The sequence below is a fragment of the Rana temporaria genome, chromosome 2 (genome assembly GCF_905171775.1).
Source record: "Rana temporaria chromosome 2, aRanTem1.1, whole genome shotgun sequence".
Classification (NCBI taxonomy): domain Eukaryota; kingdom Metazoa; phylum Chordata; class Amphibia; order Anura; family Ranidae; genus Rana; species Rana temporaria.
This window is the reverse complement of record NC_053490.1, coordinates 443974282-443984264: the sequence shown is the minus strand read 5'-3', so window position 1 is coordinate 443984264 and position 9983 is coordinate 443974282. Positions and strand designations below refer to the sequence as shown.

The following is a 9983-nucleotide window of genomic DNA, read 5'->3' as shown; positions in this document are numbered from 1 at the left end:
CTATTGTCTCTGCTAGCAAACCCTTGTGGGATGTGTTTATACTTGTAATAATGTGTATTGTTTTAGTGAGCTTGAATAAGACCTCTGAGGCCGCGTACACACGATCAGTCCATCCGATGAGAACGGTACGAAGGACCGTTGTCATCGGTTAACCGATGAAGCTGACTGATGGTCTGATGTGCCTACACACCATAGGTTAAAAACCGATCGTGTCAGAACGCGGTGACGTAAAACACAACGACGTGCTGAAAAAAAAAGAAGTTCAATGCTTCCAAGCATGCGTCGACTTGATTCTGAGCATGCGTGGATTTTTAACCGATGCTTTTGCATACTAACCATCGGTTTTGACCTATCGGTTAGGCGTCCATCGGTTCAATTTTAAAGCAAGTTCTAATTTTTTTGACCGAAGGTTAACTGAGCGATGGGGCCCACACACGATCGGTTTGGACCGATGAAAAGGTTCTTCAGTCCGTTTTCATCGGTTTTGAGTCCTCCAGGTGGCTAATTAACATAATGTTTATAGTATATGTTGGTTATTGTAATTATGTTTCTGGTTACAGTTTGTATTGTTAGAGTAATATGATCAGGAGGGGGATGTCCTATGGATTATATATGCTATGAGTTTGTCAAATAAATGTTCCATGTTCATACAAGCAATTGTCAGCTAGTCTTGTACGATCGGCTATATCTGTGTGAAGAAAATAAACTTTATTCTGTATTTTCTCATAGGCCGCAGTACCATAACCACTGCAGGTCTTAACAATCTGGTATTGATGTTTAGACTGGAGGAAGCAGTGTACTGATGGAAGCACTCAGAGTGTGGGAAGCGGTTATGTTACACAGTTCTCTGGAGTTAAAACCTCTCTCAGAAGGAGATTATTTGCACTTCTCTGGGGTAACATCTCTTCTGATGTTCAGGTGAGGAAAAGCATTGCAGGGATGGCGGTATTGAAGACCGGCTGAAAAAATGGTGCCACATAACTGGAAGGGCCGTACTTCACAGTGGCTGGGACTAGAGATGAAGTTACACCCTTTGACTCTCTTTGTAGTTTTCCACATGCCGGGAGCAACGAAAGAGAGCCCAACACATGGTGACAGTTAACAGGTCATGATGGGGGCCTAAGGAGATGTGGGGAGCAGCGTTAAATGAGCCAGGACCCACTGCTGTGGAAGGTGGGTAAGGGGGCACTTCGCTAAATATACAATAACAATTTAAGTGTGCATTAGATATAAGTATATAACTTTATTGGAGTTGCTGTAGCTTTAAAATTAGTGGATGCTCTGTTTTTAGTAAAGTTGAAAGCTGATATAATATGGTCCAGGTACACACATACTGTTGTTCTTAAAGTGATTGTAAACCCACACTTAAAAGTATGATCATTGGAGAAGAGCACAGCTAGAGAACCGACGATGTTGAGCTCTCATGCCTAGTGTAGTCAGTTTTTATTAAGAAAGCAAAAGGACTGGCAGGAACACCAGAGATTTCACACAAAGGAAATAATACTAAGAGAACAGGATACTTTTTCATACAAGTACATGGTACAGCAGGCACATATCAGGAATATTAAATGTTGGGTTTACATATTCTTTAGGCTGGGCTCACACTAGTGTGAATTGGATGCAGGTTTTTCCCGCATTCAATTCGCATGTCAGGAGATTGTGACCGGCTCTTTATGGAGCAGGTTCCCACATCTCTGGAGCGGCTCCGTTGCGAAATTGCACAGGAGTCCTGTGCATTTTCAGGTTCAAAATCAGCCAAAAATTCAGACTAAAATCAGACCTGAACCGGTGAACAGGGCACCCCTGCTGGGATTTGCTTTGTGCTGCAGTGTGAACCTAGTCTTAAATGTGCAATGTGCACTACACATCAGGAACAATTAGGGGTTGATTTACTACAACTGCAAAGTGCAAAATCTGGTGGAGCTGTGCAAGGTAGCCAATCAGCTTCTAACTTCAGCTTGTTCAATTAAGCTTTGACAAAAAAAATAGAAGCTGATTGGTTTCTATGCAGAGATACACCAGAGTTTGCACTCTGCAGTTTTAGTAAATCAACCCCATAGTACATCCAAATTTAGTCTTGTTTTTTCAAGGACATATAGGTTTCAATTCACCTAAAATTGAAATAGATTTCCTTGTATCGTGACATAGTCTGGCTTTCAAAGCTTATGTCAGGCATGTGGGTTTCCATGTCGGTTTGTGTAGTCCTGAGGAAAATCTGGTAGTAACCTCAGAGATGCTCAGTGGTGATACTTAAAGCGGAGTTCCACCCTAACAATTTACTTTCTATTAACAGCTTGCCTTTAATGTAAAAAAAAATTATATATATATATATATATATATATATATATATATATATATATATATATATATGTTTTACTCACTTCTATCTGCCTCCTGGGAAATTATGACACTCATTTCCCAGGAGTCTCTGGGCATTACTGTGCCTAAAATTCGCCCAGCATGCACCTCTCCCTGAAAACCAGGAAGAAAAGGGAACTGGGCTATACATGCCCACACATATGATGAATACGGCCACAACATGAGCTGGAGGATATAAGGCAAGTGTTTGCAATGATTTCTGGAACGATTGGGGAGCTATTAATGTTTTAGGGATTATTTATTGTGAATTTTAATTACGCCCGGAACCCCGCTTTAAATAGCTGGTCAGAGGAGGGTGTTTCTGCTGGCATATGGTACATCAGGCATATGACTGCAGTCAGCAGCATACAGGATATAGCCAAAGGTTTTCCCATTTTAATTTTCTGTCCAGTGCTCACTGGCATGCTGAAGTAGTAGTTTATTTATTTGTTATGGTAAGCCAACTACCTTATGAAATGTTCTACGATGCACTCTAGATGTGTTTGGAATCTTGCCATGTGTTAAAGAGGAAGTACGCCCTGATGGATGTTACTTCCTCTTTGTTTCTCTGCACTAGGTAAAGGTAATGGGCTACCAAACATCGCATAGTAGCCCATTATGTGACACTTAGCTGCAGGAGAAGCCCGCGTTGTCCCCATTTTCCTCGCGAGTAGCGAGCGGACATTCTTCACCCCTCTTCTTCCTTCCGGCTCTGTGAGTGGCCGGAGTCGCGCATGTGCGCGGGAGCCTCCACTTACTGCATGACCCAAGTTAGAAAGAGCACAACGTGCCCTTTCAAACTCTGGCGCATGTGCAGAACAAATCGCCGTATGGCCATTTGCAAATATCTTCCAAGACCGTACAGGTCTGGAAGATATTTCAAGCACCTACAGAAGCCTTAATCTAGGCTTACCTGTAGGTTAAAGTGGTTGTAAAGGGTTTAAAACCACATTAAAGGTCAGCTCTAGCTATAATGTAAAACATACTATAGAAACACATATGAATTAAATGTACTTGCCAAAAACGTTGTAAAGTAGTGCATACATTCTTATGAACTGCTCACACCTAATTTATTATATTGCTTCCCAAGGAAAATGACAGTCCATTTCAGTGCCAGTATCACTGTCATTCCTCTGACCTATACTTGGGATTCTCAAGGAGCATCACCTCATTAGTGGTTCCAATCCTTTGTGCTCTCTTCCTCCCGTAATCTCACCTAAAAATAATTAGAATACAGAACAAACACACAATTACAAGCCTGATTTTAAAGCTGACTTGTAAAAATTGAATATAAACACACATTTTTGGTAACTGAAGTGGAAAATATTTTCATCGTTTTTACAGAAAAGTGATCCGGGTAATGTTTAATATTTCCTGCATGTTCTTCAACATTCTCTACACTCTGATGTTAGGCTGTTCAATTTTTGCATGCAGCATCCCAGCCAGCCTACCTGGTAGAAGCAGTAACATCTGCTTCTGTGAGATCTGGCTGGTACAGTGGTGAAATGAGGCAGCACTGGGGCATGATGGCTTCATGTGCATTAGTCTGAGCGCTGATTCAAATGACTTGTTTAGGCTCTCCAACTAGAGATTGCCAAATATCATTCTTCTGGGAGACACTGAGCAGAGTGAGATGTTGGCCAACTTTCAGCTCCCACCTGTTCTGTTCAGATGTTCACCATCTCTTACTGCAGGAGGAGGGATGGGTTCAGCATGACAATTTAGTCCATTCGTTTTCATTGTTTCTTTTCAAGATAAAAGGCTGTAGGCAGAGCAAGAAACAAAAAAGGTAAGAAAGCAGCTGTTTTGCACTGCAAAAAAATAATTAATTATGTACTTGTGACTCTATTAACCACTTAAGACCCGGACCTTTATGCAGGTAAAGGACCTGGCCAGTTTTTGCGATTCGGCACTGCATCGCTTTAACTGACAATTGCGCGGCCGTGTGATGTGGCTCCCAAAGAACATTGGCGTCCTTTTTTCCCCACAAATAGAGCTTTCTTTTGGTGGTATTTGATCACCTCTGCGGTTTTTATTTTTTGAAACAAAAATAGAGCAACAATTTTGAAAAAAATGCAATATTTTTTACTTTTTGCTATAATAAATATCACCCAAAAATATATAAAACGATTTTTTCCTCAGTTTAGGCCGATACGTATTCTTCTACCTATTTTTGTTAAAAAAAAATCGCAATAAGCATTTATCGATTGGTTTGGGCAAAATTTATAGGGTTTACAAAATAGGGGATAGTTTTATTGCATTTTCATAAAAAAATTTTTTTTTTTACTACTAATGGCGGCGAGCGGCAAATTTTTTTCGTGACTGCGACATTATGACGAACACATCGGACAATTTTGACACATTTTTGGGACCATTGTCATTTTCACAGCAAAAAATGTATTGTTTACTGTGAAAATGACAATTGCAGTGTGGGAGTTAACCACTAGGGGGCGCTGAAGGGGTTAAGTGTGACCTCATCTGTGTTTCTAACTGTAGGGGGCGGGGCTGGACGTGTGACGTCATTGATCGTGTTTCCCTATATCAGGGAGCACACGATCAATGACAGCGCCACAGTGAAGAACGGGGAAGCTGTGTTTACACACAGCACTCCCCGTTCTTCAGCTCCGGGGACCGATCGTGGGACTCCAGCGGTGATCGGGTCCGCGGGTCCCGCGGCCACGGTCACGGAGCTTCGGACCTGGCTGGGCACTTAAAGAGGACGTTCAGGTACGTGCTTGTGCCCAGCCGTGCCATTCTGCCAACGTATATCTGCAGGAGGCGGTCCTTAAGTGGTTAAAAAGGGAAATGGGACAACAAGGGCAAAAACTATACTGCTCAAATTTTCAGTATGAGGGCAACATTGTAAATTTTACAAATATTTCCCAGCCTGAAAAAATCCCAATCAGGGTCCTCCCTATATCTGGGCCCCAATCAGAGTCACCCTTACATTAGAATCCACATCACAGCCCCCCTTACATCAGGGTCCCCAACAGAGTCCCCCCTACATCAGAATACCTTGTTACACAGGGAACAAGGGGTTATAGTGGGGACCATAGGCAGCTACTGCTGATTTTAATTCTCAAACTGGGCACATTAAGGACACGTCTCTGACCCTAGCTGTGGGCCAGATAAAATCTTGTCTTGAGCCAGATGTGGCCTGCAAGGCACAGAAAGCATTTATTTAGGAAAGCAATTATTATTTTGTATCACTAGAGAAATTACCTGTAATCTCAGCATTTTTATATCTAGGGAATTGTTTTTTATCCATAGATAGATAACTAAATTCTAGTTCAATCTAAATGTGCAATTTTATACACCATTTCATTTCACATTAATATTTTACTAGATTTCATTTTATATGAATATTTCACACTTTTTTTTTTATTACAATTTATCATTCCTGATGGTAGACACTGTCAGTACAACATATATTATATATTCAGGTTAAAGTGGGATAGATTCTTTTGCTTACCCAGGTTTAATTGGTGGTAGCAGTCAGCACTGTAATAGCCACTGGTCAAGCTGAGAGTGGCAGACGTTGCAACAGAAGTTCAGCACCAGGGGTTTTATTAACAGAATGTTAAGCAGCTTTATGTGACTAGCAGACGGACACAAGAGGTATATCCTTTGTGTAGGGGAAATTATCCAAGTATTTTTTTTTTCCACGAGTTCACTTGTAAGTCTAGACGGGATTTTGCCAGCAAAATTTGAAATGATTTTACAATTTCTGATATTTTATTGAACCATAAGGTATTTGTAAGAAGCGGGCGTATTAAGTATAATGCCGCATACAGACGGTCGTTTTTTGTGATGAAAAAAAACAACGTTTTTAAAAAACGTCATTTAAAATGATCGTGTGTGGGCAAAATGTCGTTTTTATGTTTTTATTTATAAAAAAACAACAACAAAAAAATTCGAACATGCTTGAATTTTTTGTGTCGTTTTTCAAAACGTCGTTTTTTGTTTCACAGAAATTGACCGTGTGTAGCAAAAAACGACGTTTAAAACAACGTTTTTAAACCCGCGCATGCCCAGAAGCTAGTTATGAAGTTACGGGCAGGGGCTTATTGGAATCTAGAACAGGGGGGGCCCCTGGATCCTGCCCCCCCCGTGTGAATGATTTTAGGGTACATTGTACCCCTACCCATTCACCCAGGAAAAAAATCGACAAGAAGCAGTTTTTCACAATTCCCCTGATGTAGATGCATCTTCACTCATGACGCCTGCCGCACTGCCAGCCATCTGGAATGCACAGGACCAGAAGTGATGTCCGGAGGTGGGCAGTAACGCGTTTCGGAGCAAGCGTGAATTGCTCTTTCTTAAGACAATACATTAAAATATATAACCGCTTATTTATATATCAGAAAGACTGCTGTTATAAATGGACTGCTATGAACCGCTATTATAGATAGATTATGAAGTACAGTAAAACCTTGGTTTGAGAGTAACTTGGTTTGAGAGCGTTTTGCAAGACAAGCAACATTTTTTAATAAAATTTGACATGACATACAAGCGATGTCTTGATATAAGATTAATGTCAAGCTCCTCCACATTTGGTGGACGTGCCCACTGATCCAGCCATACTGGCGCAAGGTGCATGAAGTGGTGACTGAGGTATCTTCGCTTACTTTGGAATTTTCGCCAGCGCAGTACCTACTCCATCTCTCAAAAATTCCCAGAAAGACGTATTATAGATCATTAGCTATGCATATGATCAATGCTGCCAGGCTTTGCCTACCAATTCACTGGAGGTCCAAATCGCCCCCTTCCACCAAAGAATGGGTGTTGCTGGTTAATCAGATAGCAACAATGGAGGAGCTGATTTGTATCGCCCAAGACAGAATAGAGCATTTTTCAGTAATATGGGCACCTTGGCTAGAATACCGTAGCTCACAACGGTTTCAAGACCTTGTCGGAGGCAACCCTTGAAAGGCGCACTAGCGGTCACCAAACCTCTCATGTCACTGGGGGTCTACTGGGGAAGGCAGTCGGTGGCGATTCCACCACCTCCTCACATTTCCTCCCTGTTCTGCCTCCCTGCCTCCCTACTCTCCCCTCTCCCTCACTTTGCTCTTCTCTTTGCTCTACCCCTCTCTCCTGTCCCCCCTTTCCCCTTTTTTTTTTTTTTTTTGTTTGGTCTTATGTTGCAAAATATGTGTGGTCGTTCCCCGACATAGTTGTCGGGCACTACTATTACTTGTTCCATGTCCCATAGCACTTACAAAAGCCGTATTGAGTACCTTGACTGGCATTTTATTACCCTTACATGAGTTCAACAGGGCCTGTAGTATACTGCATGTCCTTCTAGAGTGATGATTCCCTACCACTTCCGGGTTCCTTATGTGTCCCCCTTCCTTTTTTTTTTGTTTTCTTTTTTTATTTGGGGGCAGTATCTTAGGGCTCGTTTGTTCCTGAATGTTGAATCTTATGCCTTCCCTTTTGCTGAGAATATGTACTCATATCTTTTGCTGTATGTTCTATAGTGCTATCTACACAATCTATGAAAAACTTTCAATAAAAAAAATTTGTGGAAAAAAAAAAGATTAATGTCAAGTCACAACTGAGTATAAAAGAGAAGAGAGGCGCCTCTAAGTGTAGAAATACTGTATGATTACATTTAATGAAGGTACAACATTTAACAACTCACATCGTTCTTTCCACAAGCGGTTCAAGCCTCATTTTCATTTCATTTCATTTTTTTTTTTTTTTTTTTTTTTTTTCCCCGTATTGATGGCATTGTCATCCTAATTCGGGTTATATACTTGTGTAAGGGTGGATTGGCACTGGCAAAATCACTCATTTAAGTGATATCTCCTCCCTTTATTATTTCCAATTTTTAATTTAATTTTATTTTCAATTTTTAATCAATGTCATATATGGAATCACCATATTGACATTGATATAATTGCGACTTTATACCCGTCTGCCGCGATTGCATCATCATGCCAACGCTACTACATGTGTCATTGCAGCAATGGTGTTACCATGCTGATCGACACATGCGACGTCCATACTTTTGACTATCATGGCGTCTGTTAAATGTATTTGGACTGAGCAGGCAATAATTGTTCGAGTGTAGTCACCGCATTGATATCAATGTGCTGGTGTCCACTTGCGAGTTTCATCACAATAGCGTCATTTCCGTAATTGCGTCATTACGCAGCGCATACGCGCGCGCATGCGCCTATGCCGCTAATGTACTTTATTCAAGCCCATCCCGTTTTTTTTTTTTTTTTTTTTTTTTTTTCCAAGACGCAATTGCGTCACTACGCAGCACGTGCGCGCGCGCATGCGCCATAGCCACTAATGGACTCTATTTAAGCCCATTGCAGACACTATTGTCTCTGACTGTCATGGCGTCTGCTGGACTTATGGAGACTTCTCACATGCAGGTAGGACCACTGGTTGTTGATGTTTGGCTTATTGTTTGTTTTTGGTGCTGTGCCTTTATGCACACTTCACCAGACTAGCCATACATATTATTTATATATACTCCTAAATTCCTTTTTCCAGTGATCTCTGCCTGCGATCACCCAGCAATCCACCCTTCCTGAAACATAGGATAATCTGGGTAGTTTGTCTCCTTGTGGCTGAACTTTTGTTCTCTGGCACATGCATACCCTCTCCTATATGGATTCCCATATCTGGTAAGTTACTCTCCATTTTTGGATTACCAGCTCTATGGGGTTACTCTTTTTTGCTATAAATGTGTGTCTGCATTTAACTCTTTGAATGCAACAAATAATGATATATGCATATTATATATATATATTATTATTTTTTTTTTTTTTTTTTTTTTTCTTCTTTCCTCTTTCCCTTCCTTCCCTAGGCGTGGACCTTTTTGGTAGGCTATGATTGTATATCCTCCCCGTGAACACAGAGACATTGATCTCCATATACAGCATTTTCCCCTTGTTTTTGGCGTACTTTCACACTGAGACAGGACTCTATCTACAGATCTTATTGACTGTAAGTAACTCATATCTGTTTTGATAAATGACATAGTTGTATGGCTGTCCTTTTCTTGTCTCCCCCTTCCCCATGTTTTTTAACAATTTCGGTCACTAGAGTTGTAAATATTGTTTAAGTTGAATTTTTTCTATGTAATATGTGTATATATCTCTTTTCTAATAGACATGTATTTCTCTGACACAATGATCGTCTGTAATACCCCTTGAAGAAGGATCACAGATACCGAAACGGCTGTCGGGTTGGACCAATTTTTGTCTCATGTCTGTTTTATTGCTTTACAAATAGGATCTGTATACCACTTGCATGTGGTTTTTTATCCTTGCTAGGACACTGTACGATGTCCTTACTTAAATTGTTTAAATAAATTTGCTATATATTTTTCTACTCATTCACGTGTTTGTGTCACTTATAAAGTCCCACCCTTGAGGGGGTATTTCATGTTTTTTCCAAGCCTCATTTTCAGAACGCTCTGCTGCAGGGTAGTCTTCCTCGTCACGATTGCAGACTGACAATGGTGAGAGCCGGCGGTGCGGGGGATGGTCTATATGTGGACAGCTTTACCCTGAATGCCTATGCCATGTGCCTCTTTTAACCATCAACTACACTTATGCCCTGTACACACGATCACTTTTTCTGATGAAATAAAATGACAT

At 40.9% G+C, this 9983-nt stretch overlaps 1 long non-coding RNA gene across 2 annotated transcripts; it reads left to right on the top strand.

Annotated features, from left to right (window-relative positions):
* The first annotated feature begins 8597 nt into the window (after positions 1–8597).
* On the top strand, positions 8598–9718 carry LOC120927638. Of its 2 annotated transcripts, XR_005747105.1 has the most exons (4): positions 8598–8750; positions 8872–9005; positions 9188–9327; positions 9493–9718. It is a non-coding gene; the product is annotated as an uncharacterized LOC120927638 (long non-coding RNA). The 2 variants fall into 2 exon arrangements; XR_005747104.1 differs by having other exon boundaries at positions 8603–9005.
* Positions 9719–9983: the final 265 nt, after the last annotated feature.